Source organism: Daktulosphaira vitifoliae, unplaced genomic scaffold (assembly GCF_025091365.1).
Source record: "Daktulosphaira vitifoliae isolate Bord-2020 unplaced genomic scaffold, ASM2509136v1 Scaffold_2, whole genome shotgun sequence".
Classification (NCBI taxonomy): Eukaryota; Metazoa; Arthropoda; class Insecta; order Hemiptera; family Phylloxeridae; genus Daktulosphaira; species Daktulosphaira vitifoliae.
In genome coordinates, this window is record NW_026099573.1 from 29,618,196 (window position 1) to 29,628,096 (window position 9,901).

Here is a 9,901-nt window from a genome sequence, read left to right on the forward strand (position 1 = left end):
GTTAAGTGATTTTAGGCCAAGTTTCTATTGTTATTTTACTGTATTAAATACAGAAGTCATTATTTTTGTTTGCTGTTGTATAAACCAAATTTTATTAACCAAGTTATGACAGGTAAATTAGCTATAATAATCTACTAAATGAGTGATAACAATAATAGATTCAAATCGGGTTTTTGGTGTATTATTAATAGCAAAGTCTATGGATGTGTAAGACTTACAAATAAAAATAATGACTTCTGTATTTAATACAGTAAAATAACAATAGAAACTTTGCCTAAAATCACTTAACTTTAACAAGCTAACAAATATTTTTTCTCTTTATAAAAATTAAAAACTCTCAATAGTTTCTAAGAAAATGTGTGTCTTATCAGATTTTGATCACTTTGTATATATATATTAAAATTTGTAATCGGTGACATAAAAGCATGTCCTTCATTCATTTTCTTTTAAATATTTATGGTATACATTTATTTTTAATTGTCTAAAATAATTATATATATATCGGATTCTTTTAAAAGGATCTTACTATGACAGGAATCCTAAAAACATCAGTATATTTAGTACTAAATATTAACAATTAATAAAATATTAACGTTACCAATATTATAAAAAGTTATTCTGGGTGCCATTTTTCAACTGAGTCTCATTTTTCAATTTTTTTTATAAAACAAAGTAGAAAAAAAAATAAAGAGCAATCGGAACTTCAACGGAACTTGTATCAAAATTATTTACTTTATTTTTTCGTTTTGACAGTTCAACACAATATTATTTATAACAATTAACAATATTATAACGTTATACTTTTTTCTGAATTCAAACGTTATTGTTACTTTATGTATTTTTTGCATTTTGTGATATTTAAACGTTTATTATAACATTTTTACCCTATTAATAAATTAACCTGTCATTATTGCTCGCACTTGATAATTTTCCTCATTTGGTTATTATGTTGAGAAATACTGGCCCCCTCTTCTTATATTTTCACCAAATTTATTATACCTAATAAGTTACAACAAATCATCAGTATAATTTCGTTTTGTGAGTCATTCGCGTCATTATACATTTTTCGTTAAAAATTACACGTTTTAAAATAACGATTCCATTCGTTATTTAGTAGAACTAAATAACGATTCCATTCGTTATTTAGTAGAACTAAATCATTCCGGAGGATTGTACTCAGGGTCCAATTTAGACCAGCCTCCCCCCACGTATTAGCATACCACAACCAAAAGACTGTCATTTTGTTTTTATATTTACTTATTAATATTATAAATAATATGTATAATATGATTGTATGATATTTTTTGTTAAATGAATTGAATATAGAAAAACATTTCAAATTTAAAATAATATCTTATTAAAAGAGCTAAAATATATATTTTCAATGACTTAGTTTTTTAAATTGTGTATATTTTATCTATTCTATATGGGGAGAGTCCATTGTTAACGACTATATCTTGTAGAACTGACACACACTGGAATATACTTAATATTATTATTACTTTAATATTTTAGTTTTACAATAATAATAAGGAATAATTATTTATGAAAGATTTATTAGTAATACTTCAATTTTATTAATATAAATAAAAACATTTTATCATTAACAAACAATTGAATACACCTACTACTTTACTTAGTCTACTAATAAACTTATAAATTTCGGCGACAATATGGTCAGATTTAAAATTATCGTTTTGGAAATTAATCAATAGCTATATATATATCGTGTACAATAAGTGTTTATAAGCACAATACCATAGTATAAATCAATTAGGGCTAGGAGAGGCTTAGCGCCCGCCCCCTAAAATTACTCTAGGTTTTCCACTATACAATAGATTAAACCTATTTTGTTTTTATTTTTTTTTGCAGTTTTACTTTTATAAAGTATCCTATTTTTTTAGGAACTATATAGTATTTGTAAAGATTTGTTGAAGTCAGAAATTATGGTTATCAAAAATTCTTTAAAAGGACACATCAATTTAGAAATCGTGCAAAACCATTTAAACTAATTGAATGGTCTACATGTTCTTCCTAATATTGTGTATTATTCAATTTAGCAATAACTTTCCCAATTAGTTCTGCCACACGTGAAGGTCATTTTCTGCTATGAGAACATTGAAAACATAGCTTCGGTTAACTATGTTCAAAGAAAGATTCAGTAGTATAGGGATATTCAATATTGAAAAAGATATAGAAATTAAAGTAACGTCTGTTTTAAATACTTTTGCGTTGTTTAATAGACGAATAAATTTAACATTGTTAAAACTAATAATTTAGTTAAAATATTACACATATTAAATTATAAATACAGTATATAAATACTTTATTGTTTATGTGTTCTTTGTAATCACTGAACAATGCATACTGTATATTTTATAATAAATAAAATATTTTGGGCATAACTTTTATATAATAAAAATTGATCAATTGTGGCTAATATTAATTAAAATTAAAACTGTATATAAAATATTATTAATTAAAAACTAAAAAATATTCAACTCAAAAAGACACAAAAAAAATACTAAAAATTCGCAGATTGTACTTTGGAAACAATGTTAACATTATTAACACTTTACACATACTTACACCACGACCGAAAAAACCCTTTTGTAAACCGCTAGTGATGTTATCACTAAGTAATATTATCACATTCTGTCAGTTTACACATGTTTAATAATGAATTTTTCAAAATTACTAATTTTTGAAATTACATTTTCGTTATACCTATTAAATCTAGCTATTTCTTTTATAACCCTCACTTCTTTATCAAAACTGGAGGTATAAGAGAAATTTCTGAACTTAAGATCCTCATAATCTCGAACATTACTTGCACCTATGTAAAAAATTATAAGTAGTAAAAATCTTAATAGTTCTCTTATTATACTTCTTGTAAAATATTTTATAATACTAGGTAGTTTAATAATTCGTCCCAAAATATACGAATAAAACATATTATAATCGAAACAAAAACCTTCTTAATTAACATTCTCAAACTTTAATTAATTGTTAAAAAAAATATCTTATACAAAATAAAAAAATATCATATATTCGCAACCATACGAATGATACGCATACATATTATTTTAACTGTTTAAATAGTTTATTTTAAAAGTGACAATTTTTTAAAATAACAACTTTAAAAACTGTTATATTGGTTAATTGTTTTAAAATTATTAAAATAGCTAATCAAGAAGATATAATATTTTTTCTTTGTTTTATGTAAAATATTTTTATATATAAACTTTTAAATTATTAATAGTCAACATTAAAAATAAATTAATCATTTTTTCAGTAATAATATTATTAGTAAGTAAGTAATTAATTAATTATTATTAGTAATACTATTATTAACTATCAATCATTTTTTAAAGGACATATTTTAACATAATAAATCGTATTTCAAACTGTATCATTCATAGATAAGATTCAAGCTAATTGAAAAAATGTTAAAAATTAAAAATAAAAAAAATAATTAATGTATTTAACATTTAGGTAACTCATTTCTGAACATAAAATCCTAGGTCCTTGGAATCTTACCCTCCTTTAATCCAGGCCTAACCATATAAGAACCATGTTAGTGATATTTTAATTATGTTTAATATAATTTGGTTTTGATGCGTAGCTGAGAAGCTATCGATTTTACTTTGCCATATTTTTTGTGTGTGTCTGATACGTCATTACTATCGCTCCGACTGTATCAATTTTAATAAAAGATACATCAAAAGATCACAAAACGTATCTAGTTGAAGCTATCAGGCCCAATATTTTTTAAATTTCTCCCTAGTTATAAAGAAAAATTATCCCAAAAATTACATAATACAGTCAATGTTACAAACATAAAATTTAATACCCACAATAAAAAATGTAGGAGGGAATATTACGGTTTTAAGACTGTGACAGTAAAAGTTGTAGGTTCTATTAACTTATCTAGTCTCAATTAACAAAATTATGACTGCTTAAATATATATATCAATATATTACGAAGTAATTTGAATGAAAGTGCGACAAATTTAAATATAGTAGACAGTTTCTACTGTCAACAAAACAACGACCCGAAACAAAGAGTCAAAATAACAAAGGAATGGCTATTATAGAATGTACTGTTAATTAAAAAAACAAAATAACATACATAACTGAACTTGAAAGAGTTTGAATAGAAGAGTAGCGTAAATAAAATTATGCTATAAATTTTATTGCATCTAGGGACTAATACCGGACCGAAAAGAACTGCTAAGAAACAAAACTCTATGTATTAGTACGAACCCAATCTTCACCGAAACCTTAATTTTAATTTTTTTAAAAAACCACACCGTAACCGAAATTCAATTAAACAGACACAAAAAATTGGTTTTTAAAGTTATTAGATAAAGGAACATTTAATAATTTTAAATGATAATTTAGGTTGTTACGTATTTAAATACAACACTAAACTCATTCTCTGCTCTACTTTTTTATCAACCACCCAACATTCTGAACCATACATCATAGCTGGTCTCAATACAGTCTTGTAGAATTTACCTTTCAGCCTCATAGGAATTCTTTTATTGTATGAGACACCAGACGCTTCTCTCCACTTCAACCACCCGCACTTAATTCTGTGTCATACATCCTCGTCAATACCACCACTCTTTTGCACAACTAACCCTAAAAGCTTAAAACCCTCCACCTCTCCAATCACGTTCTCGCCTATTGTCACTGACCTCCTCATTTCACCTACCTCTTGTTCTCCTTTGTCAAACTCGTACTCTATATACTCTGTTTTACTTCTACTTATTCATAAACCCTTTTCTTCAACAGCTGAATCTGAAGCTTGTATATCTCCAGTAATTTCATCTATCACTATGAGAATAAGTAAGGGCTTAAAGCAGAACCTTGGTGCACTCCTACTCTTACCCGAAAACCTTCTGATACTCCTCCTACGCTTTTTACTCTTGTACAAGTGCCATCATACATATCTTCTATTATATTAATGTACCTTTTCGGGACTCCTTTTCTCATTAATGCCCACTTTAAATCCTCTCTCGGTACTCTATCATATGCTTTGTACAAATCTATAAATACCATACACAGCTTTATCTTCTTTCCCCTAAACTTTTCTATTAGTTGCCTCACACAAAATACTGGCTCCATTGTTGACTTACCAGGCATAAATCCAAACTGGTTTTTAAATACCGATGTCTCATTTCTTATTCTCTTATCTATTACCTTTTCCCAAATTTTCATACTATGACTCATAAGCTTTATGCCTTTATAATTTCCAAACTCCTGTATGTCTCCTTTACCTTTAAATATCGGCACTACAATACTATTCCTCCATTCATTTAGTATTTTCCCTTCTAATAAGATTTTATTTAAAAGTTCCTTCAACCACCTTATGTCAACACCGCCTAATATTTTCTATACTTCTACTAGCACTTCATCTAGTCCTACTGCTTTATTCTTTTTCATTGATGCCGCAGCCTCCCATACCTCTTTCTCACTAATTAAATCTACCAGTCCCTTATTCCACGAGATATCCTCTAATGTCTCTTTTGGGTACTACTCATTCAGTAATTTTTCAAAGTACTCTTTCACATTTTTTTCACATCATCATCAATCGAGAGAACATTATTATCAACACTTTTTATACACCTTATATAATGATAATCTTTAGATCTTTTCTCTTTTATCTTTGTAAGTCTATAGATTTCTTTCTCGCATTCCTTTATTCCTAGCCTACCATACCTCTTAAACTTCGCCTTACTTACTGCACACTTGGCTTCTTTGCACAAGCGTATATACTCCAGTTTTCCTTCCTTTTGCTCTTCTATCATACTTTGAATTGCTTTTTCTTACTTTCTATGATTTTTTGAATGTCCTCATCCCACCACTAGATTTCCTTGTTTCCTGGCATTCACTCATACTCTCACCAACAATCTCCTTTGCAGTATTCTTTACACAACTAGCAAATCTATTCCACTCATCCCTGTGGAATGTGGAATGTGGAATGTCTTCCTCGACATTCCACACCGTCCTCTCTTTTACCGTCTTTACAAACTCTTTTTGATTTTCCCCTTTCAATTTCCACCGCCGAATCTTCGATTTCCCCCCTGTGTTTCTTCTATTTTTGTTTATTCTTTTTCCGGTACACCACAACTCCATTACCATCAGTCTATGTTGTGTAGTTACACTCTTGCCTAATATAACTTTTCAATATTTTACTCGCTTTACGCTCTCTCTCTTCCACATAAAATAATAGATCTGTGATCTATTTCCCATTCTTATATGTTATATAGTGTTCTTCCCTCTTTCTAAAATAAGTATTAACCACAGCAAGATCATACGATACTGCGAAATCCAGTATTCTTTCTCCACCCTCATTCTTCCCACTAAAACCATACCCTCTATGTACTTTTTCATATCCTCTTCCTCTGATTACCTACATGTCCATTCATATCTTCATCTATCATCGCATCTTCATTACCAGGTATTCCTTGAATCACCACATCTATCTCTTTCCTAAACACTTCTTTCTCTATTTCATCACATCCCACTTGTGGTGCATAGGCACTTATTACATTCAGCATTTTTTCTTTGAAAATTAATTTTACGACTATAATTCTGTCACTTTCCTAGCTACTTCTACTACTCTACTTTTCATCTCCTCATCCATTATTATCCCTACACCATTCTTTGTACTAGACTTACCTGAGTATATTATTTTATAACCCTCACCTATTTCCCCTGATTTTTCTCCTTTCCACTTAGTTTCCTGCACACAACAAATGTTAAATTATCTCCTCTTCAATACTTCTAATAATTCTCTACTTCTACCAGTTAATGTTTCAACATTCCAAGTACCTATTCTTACTTTGTATCTATCTTTCTCCCTTATACACGAATCCAGCCTAAAGTTAAGTGGTGATGTCCCTACACCATTGACACTACAAGCGTTGGGTGGACCTGTACACATGACTGATGAAACAGCTACCGCACAAGTTGTCCGGCTGGTTGGGTTATAATAAACACTTTATTCCTTAGGCCTTCTCCGTTTTTAACTACATTATTCTCCCTCACCTGTTGTCCCCGCGTACATCCGAGATGGGTCAATCCGCCTAAGTTTTGTTCAGGATTCCTCATACTTTTTTGACAAAGATTTTTACGCCAGTTGTCGATCTGACACAACCTCATTAGTCGCCTCTAACGACTAGCAGAGGGGCCGTGGAAGTATTCTTATCCCCTATCCACAAGGATATGAGTAACAATAATCTTTGTTACTTAAAATAAATGGTAACATTTAATGTAATTAAGGACAGGTTATTTCCAATGTAACCAATACTCACAGTAAAGGTCGATTCACACTATACGAAACGTCCCAGGCTGGTATGGTAACTCAAAATTTAATAATATAACGGCGAAGGTGAGTAGGATAAAATTGAGTTACTTTAATTTGAAGTGTGATTCGAGAATCGTAAAATAACACATATATATTAGGGTGGTCCTCAAATTTTAAATTAAAAATTTTGTTTGCAGGACCCTAAATTTTTTTTATTACTATAAGTAAAACATTTTGATGAAGTTTTGTCGTGATTGGTCAACCCCTTCTCGTACCGCAAAAGAGTTGAAAATTTGATAAATGGGGTAGTTTTATAGTTTTTTGCTTATATTTCAATTTTACCTGGTCGTCTTATATTTAGCCCACTAGGTGGAGTTCCGCCGAGTAAAATAATCACTAATTCAATGTATTCTTTATAGTCATCTCGTGGTTGTTATACTGTAACTGCTCTTAAACAAAACAATAATGGGTCTTCATAAACAGTAGATAAAATGCCTTACATATAACTACTTGAACTCCACAAACTTATATTGTTTTTGTTTAATCCCACTCATGTATTTTTAAATCGTTTTAAAATTGCAATATCTGGCCCAGAAGACACGTGTAATTTGGCTACATTAATTGCAGGTTGAAGTATTAACTCAAAAATATGATAGCGACATGTAAAATACAGTATTTCTCTCCCTAATTTTGTTCCAATAAAGTATAAGCACCATGAAGTCTTCCTGTATTCGTAGCTGTCGTATCAAGTACAAAGCCTTGAACTTTATTATTAAGCTCCCACTTTTCTAGAGTATCAAATATTGCTGATGACATTTCCACTCCTGTACCAGCTGGAATTTGTGGCACACCAAGAAGTTGCTTAACATTAGGAGTTGAAACAATAATAGGAAGGATATCAACTTTTCCTTCACCAGTAGATTCTGGAAGCAATTTCCCGTCCCAATACACATTAACGAAGTCTACGTTAAAGTCTGAAAAATCTAACTGCACATTTTTTGCACAATTCTCGCGAAAACATTGTCGTTCTCGTCTTATTGACGTTCTATTTAAAATATAATCAATTGGATCCAAATCAATACTCTCAATAAATTCTATAAGTAAGTGCACAGCGTCCCGATCACTAACCTAAAACAAATGTATAACAAACAAAATATACTATTTAAAAAAATTATCTATATGATTTGTCAAATGTTCATAGCATCAAAATATGTATTTTTAAGAAGAATCATGAACCGGTTCACAAGTTTATTGTTGAGATAAATGTAACTTATCGCGTTTAACATTTGAAATGTAGTTGCTAAGGTATTAGTGTGTTACACTATTTCACCTGTTCCGGTACTCATAACAAGTTTTAGATTATTTTATATAGTGAATAAAATAATTTTAAGCTTACTTTACATTTGTCCAATGCAGCACAAAGTCGAGGGGACATAACAGATTTGAATGTTTTTTTTTTTCAAGCCTTTTATCTGAAGGGCCCGATTGAGAGTTTTCATATACATCAGTGTTCCAATTTTGTGATTTTTTTTAACTTAAATATTCTAAACTAGTAGCTAAAAAATATGTACATTGAGGTATGTTGAAGTAATTATTTAAATACGCGTAATATTTATACAAATTTATTTGTCTACTTCTATCTATTTCTTTAGAGGCAGTATCAAACTTAAGTCTTTTTGTTACTTCCGATTCAATTCTGTCGGCTCTTCTTTTATCTTTATCTGATAATTTTTTATCGATTCCTAGCATACAACCAGGACGACCTGGCAGTCGTTGTAAAATTAAAAACTTTTTGTCTTCTTCAACTTTTATAATTTCTAAAGTATTTATGTGAGCAATGTCAAAAAGATTATCTAAGTCTTTTTAAAATTATTTCAACTTATTTAGGTGTTTTTCATTAACTCTGTGCTTTCATTTTTCTATATCTCGCCAAGTTTTATAATATTTTTTCAGATTTTTTACACAATCGGCTTTATGCTTTGTTGGAATTCGGGCTTTTCTCCAGTAAATGAGACATTTGTCTATCACCAAGTTAGAGCTTTCCGATAAATTAAGTTTTACAACACGTAAATTAAAAAATAAGACCTGTATCAATCTTTTAAAGAAGGTAGCTTACTCCTTAATATTTGATTATTCAACGAACCGACTAAATAAATTGTTTGTCGTGACATTTTTAATAAAAATATATCTCATATACAGGGTGATTTTTTTATCATAACCCACTCAATTACTTATAGAATAATAATAATTTNCAATTACTTGCAGAATAATAATAATTTAAACATTTTTTTTTTTTATTATCTTTAGTTACACATTATTCTTGAATTTTTAACTATGTAATACTTTTTAAGTTCATCCCTTATGCCTTGGAGGGGGGTCAACTTTGTTTTTTTAAATGGTAACACATATTTTTAATTTAATGAAATGTTTGAGTTTTTAATTCAACAGTAAATGGCGTTTGAATTTTTAATATAACTTTATTAGCTTATTAGATATAAACATTTAAAGTTTCAAAATTTTGAGTTAATATACATGTATAATACACATGGGATTGTAAATACAGGTAGCTAATTGGATTTTTAT